Here is a 15,774-nt window from a genome sequence, read left to right as displayed (position 1 = left end):
TGTATATACAGCAGTCTCCTCCTCCCTGTATATACAGCAGTCTCCTCTTCCTCCCTGTGTATACAGCAGTCTCCTCTTCCTCCCTGTATATACAGCAGTCTCCTCTTCCTCCCTGTATATACAGCAGTCTCCTCCTCCTCCTCCTCCCTGTATATACAGCAGTCTCCTCTTCCTCCCTGTATATACAGCAGTCTCCTCCTCCTCCCTGTATATACAGCAGTCTCCTCTTCCTCCATGTATATACAGCAGTCTCCTCCTCCCTGTATATACAGCAGTCTATTCTTCTCATCCCGTGTAGGAGGTGAGGGAGACGTCCTCTGAAGCTTCATGCAGCCAATTTGGAAAGGGTGATCGGATTAGCCTGAGCTGGGCCCCTCCTACTCATGGGCCCCACACAATCTTAGGCCTCGTTTACACGAGCGTGATATACGTCCGTGCGACGCGCGTGCTTTTCACGCGTGTTGTACGCACCTATGTAAGTCTATGGGGCCGTGCTGACAGTGCGTGAGTCCGCTGAAAAAAACTCACGACGTCCTATATTTGTGCGCTGTTCGCGCATCACGCACCCATTGAAGTCAATGGGTGCGTGAAAATCACTCAGGTCACACGGAAGCACTTCCGTGCGAACTGCGTGAGTCGCGCAACAGCTGTCAAACTCTGAATGTAAACAGAAAAGCACCACGTGCTTTTCTGTTTACAAACATCCAAACGGAGTGTCATAAAGATGGCAGCTGCGCGAAAATCTCGCAGCCGCGCATCATACACTGATGACACACTGTTAAGTGCCTTTTGCGCACGCAAAAACACACACGCTCGTGTAAACCAGGCCTTAATTGAATTCCTTCATGCTATATGCACCCTTAGGGTATGTTCACACAATCTGTTTTCAGACGTAATTCGGGGCGTTTACGCCTCCAAACATCAATGAGTTTTACGATGTTCTGTTCCCACGAGGTGCAATTTTATACGTCGTTTTCAAAATACAGCGCGTAAAAAGACGCCGTGTAAAAAGACGCCGTGTAAAAAGAAGTGCATGTCATTTCTTGGGACGTTTTTGGAGCCGTTTTTCATTGACTCCATTGAAAACAGCTCCAATAACAGCCGTTAAATACTCCGCGAAAAACGCGAGTTCTTACAAAAACGTCTGAAAATCAGGAGCTGTTTTTGCTTGAAAATAGCTCCATATTTTCAGACGTAATGTCCTGTGGACATACCCTTAGGCCTCATGCACACGACTGTAGCCATGTGCATGGCCGTGATTTCCGCGACGGCCGGCTGCGGACTATCAGCCGCGAGCCGCCCACAAGTCGCGGGCCGTGCACATGGCCGTGGCCATTATTTTCAATGAGCCCGGACCGCAGAACGCGGCCGTAATAAGGCTTGCCCGTTCTTTCTGCTGACCGGGCTCCGGGGTCATGCATGGACAGTGAAAACCACGGTCGTGTGCACGGCCCCATAGGAATGAATGGGGCCGCAATTCTCCCGTGGATTTTTGGGGGAATTGCGGCCGCAAAAGCACGTTCGTGTGCACGGGGCCTTAGACTCAGATCCGACATCAGCACCCAGCAAAAGTAACGTTTACATTGGTCATGTTCAGCGGTATATTTGTTGTGTAGAATGGTATTTTGAAGCGCTTTATATGGCAGTTCCGGGCCGTTCTCTGTATAATCTGACTCTTTATGTGCACCTTGTGGAGGGAATTTCAGTACTCTATGGCAGCAATTTCTACGTGTATCTTATATGAAGCTATTTTTTTTATATGTATTCACAGTAGGAGCACTATTTGTATGGGTGGTATATGGCACTATTATGTATATCTACAGTATATAGTGGAAATATTTCTGTGTGGGGTATATGATGCCATTATTTATTTATTTATTTATTTTTATTTTTATTCAATACAATATAAAATTCCATACAAGTAAGGAGTAAAGAAAATACAATTTTTCACATATTTTTACATTTTCCCCCTACTCCCACCCCCCACCCTCTCAAGACCGATCTTGGTTAAAGAAAAAAAAAAAAAAAAAAAAGAGCAAAAATTCTTACCACTCCCCCCAATAGGTTTTGCAGTGTTTGCCTTGATTATAGATTCTCTCATATTTCATTCGAGTTTTCACATTATTTACCCCCAGCGTTACCCTCCGGTGCGGGGCCAGATATCCACTTTCTAACTATTAGTAATTTTGCAATAAATAATAGTTTTATGAATCCACATTTGTTTTCCTTAGAAATATTTAATTTGGAATCATCCCCCAGCAACACCAGTTGAGGTTGAAACACTATATCTGGATCTATTTTTTCCAAAATGTTTTTAAAAATTCTATCCCAGTAATCGGCAATCTTAACCCCTTAGTGACCAGCCCATTTTAGGCCCTAATGACCAAGCTATTTTATTCGTTTTTCTATAGTCGCATTCAAAGAGCTATAACGTTCTTATTTTTTCGTCTACATAGCTGTATGAGGACTTGTTTTTTGCGGGATTAGTTGTGCTTTTTAATGGCACCATTTTTGGGTACATATAATTTTTATATTAACTTTTATTAACCCTTTTTGGGGGGATTATAAAAAAAACCTGAAATTCCGCCATTGTTCTATGCGTTTTTAAATTGACGCCGTTCACTATGCGACGTAAATAACATGTTACCTTTATTCTATGGGTCGGTACGATTACGGCGATACCACATATGTGGAGGTTTTTTTATGTTTTACGACTTTTGCACAATAAAAACACTTTTGAACTAAAATTATTTGTTTTTGCCTCGTCGCTTTCCAAGAGCCATAATTTTTTTATTTTTCCATCAATGTAGTGATTTTTTGGGCTTGTTTTCTGCGGGACAAGACGTAGTTTTGAATGGTAATGTTTTGGGGTGCATGGGACTTATTGATTCATTTTTATTATGACTTTTTTGGGGGGCAATGGAAAAAATTGCAATTTCGCCATGATTTTTGCGTTTTTTTTTACGGTGTTCACTTTGCGGTTTACATTACATATTAACTTTATTAATGGAGTCATTACGGTCGCGGCGATATCACATATGTGTACTTTTTTTTTTTTTTACACTTTTACTAAATAAAACCACTTTTTATGGAAAAAAATTGTTTTATTTATTTTTTTACTGTACTTTTTATTAATAATCTTTATTTCACTTTGATGACTGATTTTATTAGTCCCACTAGGGGACTTTACTGTGCGATATTCCGATCGCTCCTATAATGCTCTGGTATACTTCGTATACCAGAGCATTATTGCCTGTCAGTGTAAATCTGACAGGCAATCTGTTAGGACGTGCCTCCGGCGCGTCCTAACAGGCATATGTCCAGGGCAGACCTGGGGGCTTTTATCAAGCCCCCGGCTGCCATGACACCCCATCGGAGACCCGCGATTGCATTCGCGGGCCGCCGATGGGTGACTGAGGGAGCGCACTCCCTCTGTAAACAAAGTTAAATGCCGCGGTCGCTATTGACGGTGGCATTTAACGGGTTAAACGGCCGCGATCAAAGTAAACTTCGATCGCGGGCGTTGGAGCAGGAGCTCAGCTGTCATCAGACAGCAGAGCCCCGGCTCCTGCCTGCACGGGAGACCCGTGCAGGACTTAGACTAGGCTGACGTGAAAAGGCGTCAGCCTACCCTAAAGCCCATTAGTGAATCACGTAAAAAGGCGTATTAGTGGTCACTAAGGGGTTAATACAATTCCATAACATGTGCAAGCAGTGTGCGTCCGCGGCACCACATCTGGGGCAGTTAGAAGCTTTATTAATGGAGAACTTACTCAGAAGGGCTGGCGTATAGTAAAGCCTATGTATCAAATTGAACTGACTAAGCTGATGGTTCCGGCTTATCGATACTTTACAAATATTATGTTCCAATCAAGAACACAATCGTTATTCAATTCCTTCTCCCATTTTATAACACAATTACATTTTATTTTCCTTGACTTTATTTCCATCAGGGATTTATACAACCTGGAGAGAGGGTTTTTTTTCACACTTGTATTTTCTCATCCATATGGTCTTTATTGAGAGGGTTGCCATCTTTAAATTTATCAAATGCGTGCTTTAATTGGATATAGGAGAATCTTTCCTTCTCCGTCAAGTCAAAATCAACTGATAATTTTTCCCATGTTTTGATTTTTCCTTCTTCCATTATATCTAATACATATCTAATCCCTTTAAGTTTTAACAATGGTAACTCTGGGATCGCCTTACATTCTTCTATATTAAGATTGTGCCATAACCGGGAAAAGGATAAAAAAAAACATTTCGACCAGTCATATTTCTTAAGCTGTTCCAGCATTCATGCAGGAGTTGTGCGGTCAACACATTTTCCATAACTCCAGATTTTAATTGACCAGATTCCAACACCTCATAAATATCTGAAAAGCCGCCCTAATGTTAGTCATCGTCCATTGTAAGAACTCGGCCTTATCCCACTCTTGTATGTATTGTAATTGTGCTGCTAAGTAATATACTCCAATATCTGGAAATGCTAGTCCTCCTTGTTCTCTTGAAGGACATAAATAGTCTAGCTCAATCCGAACTCTCTTCCTTCCCCAAATCAGGTTATTAATGATAGTTATGATTTTCTTAAAATATTTATCTTGTATCCACACCGGGGTAACCCCAAAAACACATAAAAGTTTGGGGATCAACACGGTTTTGATGAAGACAATTTTATCGCCTTTTGATATTGGCAATTCGTTCCATATTCTTATTTTTTTTTCCATTTCGTTTATAAGGGGGAGCAAATTATAATCCAAAAATTATTTTATATTATTTGGAATTTCTATACCCAAATATCTAAAGCTTTCTCCTGGATATATGATTCGAATTTTTGTTTGTATTACTAAATCGCTTTTATCTAGTGCCATTAATATGGATTTTTCCCAATTGATCTTTAGACCAGAATAGAATCCAAATCTTTGAATAATAGATATAACATAATCCAATTTTTCTTCCGGGTTCGTCAAAAAAAATAAAAGGTCGTCAGCATATAAAATAATTTTATCCTCTCCCCCCCCCCACCCCCCCCACAGCTCCAAAACCCACAATATTTCCATCCTCTCTGATCAAACAGGCGAGAGGTTCCATTGCCAATACAAAGAGTAGGGGAGAAAGAGGACAACCCTGTCTTGTGCCCCTACTTAAATTGAAAAATTCTGAGTTCTCACCATTTATGTTAATGTTTGCTCTAGGACCATTATATAATAATTTAACCATTATTTATTTCTATTTATACAGTAGGAGCATTATTTATGTGTGTGGTATGACACTATTATTTATATGTACAGTATACAGTGGTAATTATGTGTGTGGTATGACACTATTATTTATATGTACAGTATATAGTGGTAATTATGTGTGTGGTATGACACTATTATTTATATGTACAGTATATAGTGGTAATTATGTGTGTGGTATGACACTATTATTTATATGTACAGTATACAGTGGTAATTATGTGTGTGGTATGACACTATTATTTATATGTACAGTATATAGTGGTAATTATGTGTGTGGTATGACACTATTATTTATATGTACAGTATATAGTGGTAATATTTATGTGTGTGGTATATGACACTATTATTTATATGTACAGTATATAGTGGTAATTATGTGTGTGGTATATGACACTATTATTTATATGTACAGTATATAGTGGTAATTATGTGTGTGGTATGACACTATTATTTATATGCACAGTATACAGTGGTATTTATGTGTGTGGTATGACACTATTATTTATATGCACAGTATACAGTGGTATTTATGTGTGTGGTATATGACACTATTATTTACATGTACAGTATATAGTAGTAATATTTTTGTGTGTGGTATGACACTATTATTTATATGTACAGTATATAGTGGTAATTATGTGTGTGGTATATGATACTATTATTTATATGCACAGTATACAGTGGTATTTATGTGTGTGGTATATGATACTATTATTTATATGTACAGTATATAGTGGTAATTATGTGTGTGGTATGACACTATTATTTATATGTACAGTATATAGTGGTAATTATGTGTGTGGTATATGACGCTATTATTTATATGTACAGTATATAGTGGTAATTATGTGTGTGGTATGACACTATTATTTATATGCACAGTATACAGTGGTATTTATGTGTGTGGTATGACACTATTATTTATATGCACAGTATATAGTGGTAATTATGTGTGTGGTATGACACTATTATTTATATGCACAGTATACAGTGGTAATATTTATGTGTGTGGTATATGACACTATTATTTATATGTACAGTATACAGTGGTAATTATGTGTGTGGTATATGATACTATTATTTATATGTACAGTATACAGTGGTAATATTTATGTGTGTGGTATATGACATTATTATTTATATGTACAGTATATAGTGGTAATTATGTGTGTGGTATGACACTATTATTTATATGCACAGTATACAGTGGTAATATTTATGTGTGTGGTATATGACACTATTATTTATATGTACAGTATATAGTGGTAATTATGTGTGTGGTATATGATACTATTATTTATATGTACAGTATACAGTGGTAATATTTATGTGTGTGGTATATGACATTATTATTTATATGTACAGTATATAGTGGCAATTATGTGTGTGGTATGACACTATTATTTATATACACAGTATACAGTGGTAATTATGTGTGTGGTATATGACACTATTATTTATATGTACAGTATATAGTGGTAATTATGTGTGTGGTATATGATACTATTATTTATATGTACAGTATACAGTGGTAATATGTATGTGTGTGGTATGACACTATTATTTATATGTACAGTATGCAGTGGTAATTATGTGTGTGGTATGACACTATTATTTATATGTACAGTATACAGTGGTAATTATGTGTGTGGTATATGACACTATTATTTATATGTACAGTATATAGTGGTAATTATGTGTGTGGTATATGATACTATTATTTATATGTACAGTATACAGTGGTAATATGTATGTGTGTGGTATGACACTATTATTTATATGTACAGTATGCAGTGGTAATTATGTGTGTGGTATGACACTATTATTTATATGTACAGTATACAGTGGTATTTATGTGTGTGGTATGACGCTATTATTTATATGTACAGTATATAGTGGTAATTATGTGTGTGTTATATGACACTATTATTTATATGTACAGTATATAGTGGTAATTATGTGTGTGGTATATGACATTATTATTTATATGTACAGTATATAGTGGTAATTATGTATGTGGTATGACACTATTATTTATATGCACAGTATACAGTGGTATTTATGTGTGTGGTATATGACACTATTATTTATATGTACAGTATATAGTGGTAATTATGTGTGTGGTATATGACATTATTATTTATATGTACAGTATATAGTGGTAATTATGTGTGTGGTATGACACTATTATTTATATGTACAGTATATAGTGGTAATTATGTGTGTGTTATATGACACTATTATTTATATGTACAGTATATAGTGGTAATTATGTGTGTGGTATATGACATTATTATTTATATGTACAGTATATAGTGGTAATTATGTGTGTGGTATGACACTATTATTTATATGCACAGTATACAGTGGTATTTATGTGTGTGGTATATGACACTATTATTTATATGTACAGTATATAGTGGTAATTATGTGTGTGGTATGACACTATTATTTATATGCACAGTATACAGTGGTATTTATGTGTGTGGTATATGACACTATTATTTACATGTACAGTATATAGTAGTAATATTTTTGTGTGTGGTATATGACGCTATTATTTATATGTACAGTATATAGTGGTAATTATGTGTGTGGTATATGACACTATTATTTATATGCACAGTATACAGTGGTATTTATGTGTGTGGTATGACACTATTATTTATATGCACAGTATACAGTGGTAATATTTATGTGTGTGGTATATGACACTATTATTTACATGTACAGTATATAGTAGTAATATTTTTGTGTGTGGTATATGACGCTATTATTTATATGTACAGTATATAGTGGTAATTATGTGTGTGGTATGACACTATTATTTATATGCACAGTATATAGTGGTAATTATGTGTGTGGTATGACACTATTATTTATATGTACAGTATATAGTGGTAATTATGTGTGTGGTATGACACTATTATTTATATGCACAGTATATAGTGGTAATTATGTGTGTGGTATGACGCTATTATTTATATGCACAGTATATAGTGGTAATTATGTGTGTGGTATGACACTATTATTTATATGCACAGTATACAGTGGTATTTATGTGTGTGGTATATGACACTATTATTTATATGCACAGTATACAGTGGTAATTATGTGTGTGGTATGACACTATTATTTATATGTACAGTATATAGTGGTAATTATGTGTGTGGTATGACACTATTATTTATATGTACAGTATACAGTGGTAATATTTATGTGTGTGGTATGACACTATTATTTATATGTACAGTATATAGTGGTAATTATGTGTGTGGTATGACATTATTATTTATATGTACAGTATATAGTGGTAATTATGTGTGTGGTATGACACTATTATTTATATGCACAGTATACAGTGGTAATATTTATGTGTGTGGTATATGACATTATTATTTATATGCACAGTATACAGTGGTATTTATGTGTGTGGTATATGATACTATTATTTATATGTACAGTATATAGTGGTAATTATGTGTGTGGTATATGATACTATTATTTATATGTACAGTATATAGTGGTAATTGTGTGGTATATGATACTATTATTTATATGTACAGTATATAGTGGTAATTGTGTGGTATATGATGCTATTATTTACATGTACAGTATATAGTGGTAATATTTATGTGTGTTGTATATGACGCATATCTAAAAAATCCCCTATTTAAGAGTAGGAACACACACAGCGTGTTCAGGGCAGATCTGCCTCGTGAAGCTGCACAGCTTATCCACCCTGAACACCACAGGGAATGTGGTGCGTTTTTCGGGTGGAATTTCCGCTGCGGGTAGCTGCATAAACAAACAACAACATACTAACCCCATCCCCCTCTTCTGTGCGTAGTCCGGCCTCCTGCGATGCTGCGGCGGTCACATGAGATAAAACGTCATCCCAGGAGGCCGGACTGGTGAAGAAGCGGTGAACTCTGGGTAAGTATAACTTTTTTTTTTCTTACTTTTGATTTTTTTCTGTGGAATCAAGTGATTCACCCGCAAATGACGCAACACACTCTACTTTGTTGCGGGTTTAAGCACTCTATTGAATTCAATGGGGAAAACCCACAACACGAGCAGCGATTCCGCAGCATTAATTGACAAGCTGTGCGTTTTTCGATGACTTTTTTTCTGCTTTGTGGGGATGAGATTACATAAAGCCGGAAACCTAACGAGCTAATAAACATCCTGTAACTCAAAAACTCCTGTCCGAAATGGGAAACGGCCGCACATATAAACTAGAGAACTGAGGACCCCATACATAAGTGATTCATTTAGGGTGGAGTCACCCTTTAAGCTATTTTTTTCCTTATGAATAAACAGAATAATTGTGATTTTGACCGCGCTCTCCGCCATTCTGTAGCTGGGCATTGGACCTCCTGTCACTCTTGTTGGCCCTGGTTGGATAATTGGAAAATATTGAATACACGGCGATCATTGTGTTGGCTTTAACTTAACCCCGTTCACCTCTGCAACAAAAGAAGAGATTTATTTATCTTGTCTGACTGTGATCTCAGCGCTAATGTTCCCTTTGATTCTGCGGCCCATTCATGTCGGCCCAGCCGGTCGTTCCCGGGGCACTGTACTCCTGTCCGAGTTATTGTGCCGCACGCGGGACTATTGAAGAATGATCTGAACCCCCACAGAATTTCCGAGCCCGGAGGGGCAGATCTTGTTATTGCCGCCGCTGCGCGGATGAAAAGAACTTTATTTTACCTTTTTTGCTTTAACAAATAAAACTCCACGCCGTGTTTTGTTTTTTTTTTGTCATTGTGCGGCCACATAAAAACTCAACATCTTATCTGGTAACGTCCGCGGCATCTTTACATTTTAATAGATCCCCCCCCCCCCCTCTAAGTGCCGCCTTTCAGCCACCATGTAGGTTTCTCTCTTTTCAATTGTTCCCATGAAAGTCTTCTGGACTGGGATTCTCACTGTGACACTTTTGTGTGAGTCAAAATCAAGATTATAGGTAACAGGGAAGAAAAAGAAAGAGCAGAGGAGGTGAGAACCTTATTTCAGCATTTGAGAAGAATTTGCCAGCAGGTATCGGTTCGAGCCGGTTATAGACATTAAAGGGACAGACGGAGCGGTGTCACCGGGGTCACCGTGTCAGGACGAGCGGCACATAAACGCCATTGTACCGGTCACACACAGAGACGTAAATTTAGGAACATGCTCTGTCCCGGCTGGAACATTCTCTGCTCTGATAAGGACAATGCCGAGGGCTGCGCAAAGCAAAATGACTCCGTGACTCCGGTTGGGGCTTATTCCAGATCTGCGTCCCGTCACATTCATTACATAATGAGATTGATGGAAGCGCAATTCAAATTCAAGGAAATTCCAAAACATTCAGGTCCATGGGTGTAATGAAGGGAAGAACGTCCTCCGAAATTAACAGACACAATGTTCCAAAGAATGAGAATAGCGCAACTAATTATTTAACCAGTTTCCAGGGACAATGAGATGCTGAGCTGTGTATCTAATCCCATCATGTGTGATACTGTCTGCTGAGCTGTGTATCTAATCCTATCATGTGTGATACTGTCTGCTGAGCTGTGTATCTAATCCTATCATGTGTGATACTGTCTGCTGAGCTGTTTATCTAATCCTATCATGTCTGACACTGTCTGCTGAGCCGCTGTATCTAATCCTATCATGTGTGATACTGTCTGCTGGGCTGTGTATCTAATCCTATCATGTGTGATACTGTCTGCTGAGCTGTGTATCTAATCCTATCATGTGTGATACTGTCTGCTGAGTCGCTGTATCTAATCCCATCATGTGTGATACTGTCTGCTGAGCTGTGTATCTAATCCTATCATGTGTGATACTGTCTGCTGAGCTGTGTATCTAATCCTATCATGTGTGATACTGTCTGCTGAGTCGCTGTATCTAATCCCATCATGTGTGATACTGTCTGCTGAGCTGTGTATCTAATCCTATCATGTGTGATACTGTCTGCTGAGCCGCTGTATCTAATCCTATCATGTGTGATACTGTCTGCTGAGCCGCTGTATCTAATCCTATCATGTGTGATACTGTCTGCTGAGCTGTGTATCTAATCCTATCATGTGTGATACTGTCTGCTGAGCTGTGTATCTAATCCCATCATGTGTGATACTGTCTGCTGAGCTGTGTATCTAATCCTATCATGTGTGATACTGTCTGCTGAGCCGCTGTATCTAATCCTATCATGTGTGATACTGTCTGCTGAGCCGCTGTATCTAATCCTATCATGTGTGATACTGTCTGCTGAGCCGCTGTATCTAATCCTATCATGTGTGATACTGTCTGCCGATCTGTGTATCTAATCCTATCATGTGTGATATTGTCTGCTGAGCTGTGTATCTAATCCTATCATGTGTGATACTGTCTGCTGATCTGTGTATCTAATCCTATCATGTGTGATACTGTCTGCTGAGCTGCAGTATCTAATCCTATCATGTGTGATACCGTCTGCTGAGCTGTGTATCTAATCATATCATGTGTGATACTGTCTGCTGATCTGTGTATCTAATCCTATCATGTGTGATATTGTCTGCTGAGCTGTGTATCTAATCCTATCATGTGTGATACTGTCTGCTGAGCTGTGTATCTAATCCTATCATGTGTGATACTGTCTGCTGAGCTGCTGTATCTAATCCTATCATGTGTGATACTGTCTGCTGAGCTGTGTATCTAATCCTATCATGTGTGATACTGCCTGATGAGCAGTGTATCTAATCCCATCATGTGTGATACTGTCTGCTGAGCTGTGTATCTAATACTATCATGTGTGATACTGTCTGCTGAGCTGTGTATCTAATCCTATCATGTGTGATACTGTCTGCTGAGCTGCTGTATCTAATCCTATCATGTGTGATACTGTCTGCTGAGCTGTGTATCTAATCATATCATGTGTGATACTGTCTGCTGAGCTGTGTATCTAATCCTATCATGTGTGATACTGTCTGAGCTGTGTATCTAATCCTATCATGTGATACTGTCTGCTGTGCTGTGTATCTAATCCTATCATGTGTGATACTGTCTGCTGTGCTGTGTATCTAATCCTATCATGTGTGATACTGTCTGCTGAGCTGTGTATCTAATCCTATCATGTGTATACTGTCTGCTGTGCTGTGTATCTAATCCTATCATGTGATACTGTCTGCTGTGCTGTGTATCTAATCCTATCATGTGTGATACTGTCTGCTGAGCTGTGTATCTAATCCTATCCTGTGTGATACTGTCTGCTGAGCCACTGTATATAATCCTATCCTGTGTGATACTGTCTGCTGAGCTGCTATATCTAATCCTATCTTGTGTGATACTGTCTGCTGAGCTGGGTATCTAATGCTATCATGTGTGATACTGTCTGCTGAGCTGTGTATCTAATCCTATAATGTGTGATATTGTCTGCTGAGCTGTGTATCTAATCCTATCATGTGTGATATTGTCTGCTGAGCTGTGTATCTAATCCTATCATGCGTGATACTGTCTGCTGTGCTGTGTATCTAATCCTATCATGTTTGATACTGTCTGCTGAGCTGTGTATCTAATCCTATCATGTGTGATACTGTCTGCTGAGCTGTGTATCTAATCCCATCATATGTGATACTGTCTGAGCTGTGTATCTAATCCTATCATGTGATACTGTCTGCTGAGCTGTGTATCTAATCCTATCGTGTGATACTTTCTGCTGAGCTGTGTATCTAATCCTATCATGTGTGATACTGTCTGCTGAGCCATGTATCTAATCCTATCATGTGTGATACTGTCTGCTGAGCTGTGTATCTAATCCTATCATGTGTGATATACTGTCCGCTGAGCTTCTGTATCTAATCCTATCATGTGTGATACTGTCTGCTGAGCTGTGTATCTAATCCTATCATGTGTGATACTGTCTGCTGAGCTGTGTATCTAATCCTATCATGTGTGATACTGTCTGCTGAGCCATGTATCTAATCCTATCATGTGTGATCCTGTCTGCTGAGCTGTGTATCTAATCCTATCATGTGTGATACTGTCTGCTGTGCTGTGTATCTAATCCTATCATGTGTATACTGTCTGCTGAGCTGTGTATCTAATCCTATCATGTGTGATACTGTCTGCTGAGCTGTGTATCTAATCCTATCATGTGTGATACTGTCTGCTGAGCTGTGTATCTAATCCTATCATGTGTGATACTGTCTGCTGAGCTGTGTATCTAATCCTATCATGTGTGATACTGTCTGCTGAGCTGTGTATCTAATCCTATCATGTGTGATACTGTCTGCTGAGCTGTGTATCTAATTCTATCATGTGTGATACTGTCTGCTGAGCTGTGTATCTAATCCTATCATGTGTGATACTGTCTGCTGAGCTGTGTATCTAATCCAATCATGTGTGATACTGTCTGCTGAGCTGTGTATCTAATCCTATCATGTGTGATACTGTGCTGAGCCGCTGTATCTAATGCTATCATGTGTGATACTGTCTGCTGAGCTGTGTATCTAATCCCATCATGTGTGATACTGTCTGCTGAGCTGTGTATCTAATCCTATCATGAGTGATACTGTCTGCTGAGCTGTGTATCTAATCCTATCATGTGTGATACTGCCTGATGAGCAGTGTATCTAATCCCATCATGTGTGATCCTGTCTGCTGAGCTGTGTATCTAATCCTATCATGTGTGATACTGTCTGCTGAGCTGTGTATCTAATCCTATCATGTGTGATACTGTCTGCTGAGCTGTGTATCTAATCCTATCATGTGTGATACTGTCTGCTGAGCTGTGTATCTAATTCTATCATGTGTGATACTGTCTGCTGAGCTGTGTATCTAATCCTATCATGTGTGATACTGTCTGCTGAGCTGTGTATCTAATCCAATCATGTGTGATACTGTCTGCTGAGCTGTGTATCTAATCCTATCATGTGTGATACTGTCTGCTGAGCTGTGTATCTAATCCTATCATGAGTGATACTGTCTGCTGAGCTGTGTATCTAATCCTATCATGTGTGATACTGTCTGCTGAGCTGTGTATCTAATCCTATCATGTGTGATACTGTCTGCTGAGCTGTGTATCTAATCCTATCATGTGTGATACTGTCTGCTGAGCTGTGTATCTAATCCTATCATGTGTGATACTGTCTGCTGAGCTGTGTATCTAATCCTATCATGTGTGATACTGTCTGCTGAGCTGTGTATCTAATCCTATCATGTGTGATACTGTCTGCTGAGCTGTGTATCTAATCCTATCATGTGTGATACTGCCTGCTGAGCTGAGTATCTAATCCTATCATGTGTGATACTGTCTGCTGAGCTGTGTATCTAATCCTATCATGTGTGATACTGTCTGCTGAGCTGTGTATCTAATCCTATCATGTGTGATACTGTCTGCTGAGCTGTGTATCTAATCCTATCATGTGTGATACTGTCAGCAGGATATCAATGTTTGTTTGTTATTCTTGTTTTGCATCTTTCTGTTCTCCTGATAATATTGGAGGGGGGGGGGGGGTGTAAAGGATCGGCTGGTACAGGATCGGCTGGTAGAGCATCGGCTGGTACAGGATCGGCTGGTACAGGATCGGCTGGTACAGGATCGGCTGGTACAGGATCTGCTGGTACAGGATCGGTTGGTATATGATCAGCTCACTTGTAGCTATAGATGGTCTCTGCTGCTGCTCCTCTAGTGGACAGATTACAATAAATGGAGCTGGATCTGTACGGCCGCAGCTGCTGTGATGTCGCGGTGTGACAAGGAATCCAGATGTTGGCACCTGTGTCTGCGCAGTGAATGGACAATGGCTGCTCTGTGGCTCAGACTCGTTGGATATATCACATGAAGTTCTGCCACTGAGGACTCGCTGCCGGGATCCAGATGCTGCAGTTGTGCCCGGCGCTGCGCGATCCGCTCCACTAAGACCAAGTAACATGAGCCTGAAATGTGTTTATCCTCTGGTCCGGCCGCAGTAAATGGCACGCTGCTTTTCTCAAAGATCCGTCCATAAACAGAACTTGTCCGCAGCTGCTAATTCCATCACTACGGTGAGAACCACCTGATTTGGAAGCTGTTCTTGGCATCGAGGTTGGATAAGAACCAAGCGCCATTCTTAGGGAGAGGGAATTGGGTTTCATGGGTGATTTCAGGTCATAATTGTAGCTGTGGGAATTCAGTCTCCTCCTGGGGTTGGACGGGTGACGGCTGCTGAACTTCTATGGTAGGAGGGAAAACAGATCTGAGAAGAAGCAGGTAAAGGATGGAGACCAGAAGAAAATGCAGCAAAAAGAAACAATATAATCACATCATACACGTCCTTACCAATGAATTATATATATATACACACTGCAGGGAGGTGAGGAGGCGGTGGTGGTATATATATACACTGCAGGGAGGTGAGGAGGCGGTGGTGGTATATATATATATATATATATATACACTGCAGGGAGGTGAGGAGGCGGTGGTGGTATATATATACACTGCAGGGAGGTGAGGAGGCGGTGGTGGTATATATATACACTGCAGGGAGGTGAGGAGGCGGTGGTGGTATATATATACACTGCAGGG

Source organism: Rhinoderma darwinii, chromosome 11 (assembly GCF_050947455.1).
Source record: "Rhinoderma darwinii isolate aRhiDar2 chromosome 11, aRhiDar2.hap1, whole genome shotgun sequence".
NCBI classification, from domain to species: Eukaryota; Metazoa; Chordata; class Amphibia; order Anura; family Rhinodermatidae; genus Rhinoderma; species Rhinoderma darwinii.
This window is presented reverse-complemented; position numbering follows the sequence as displayed.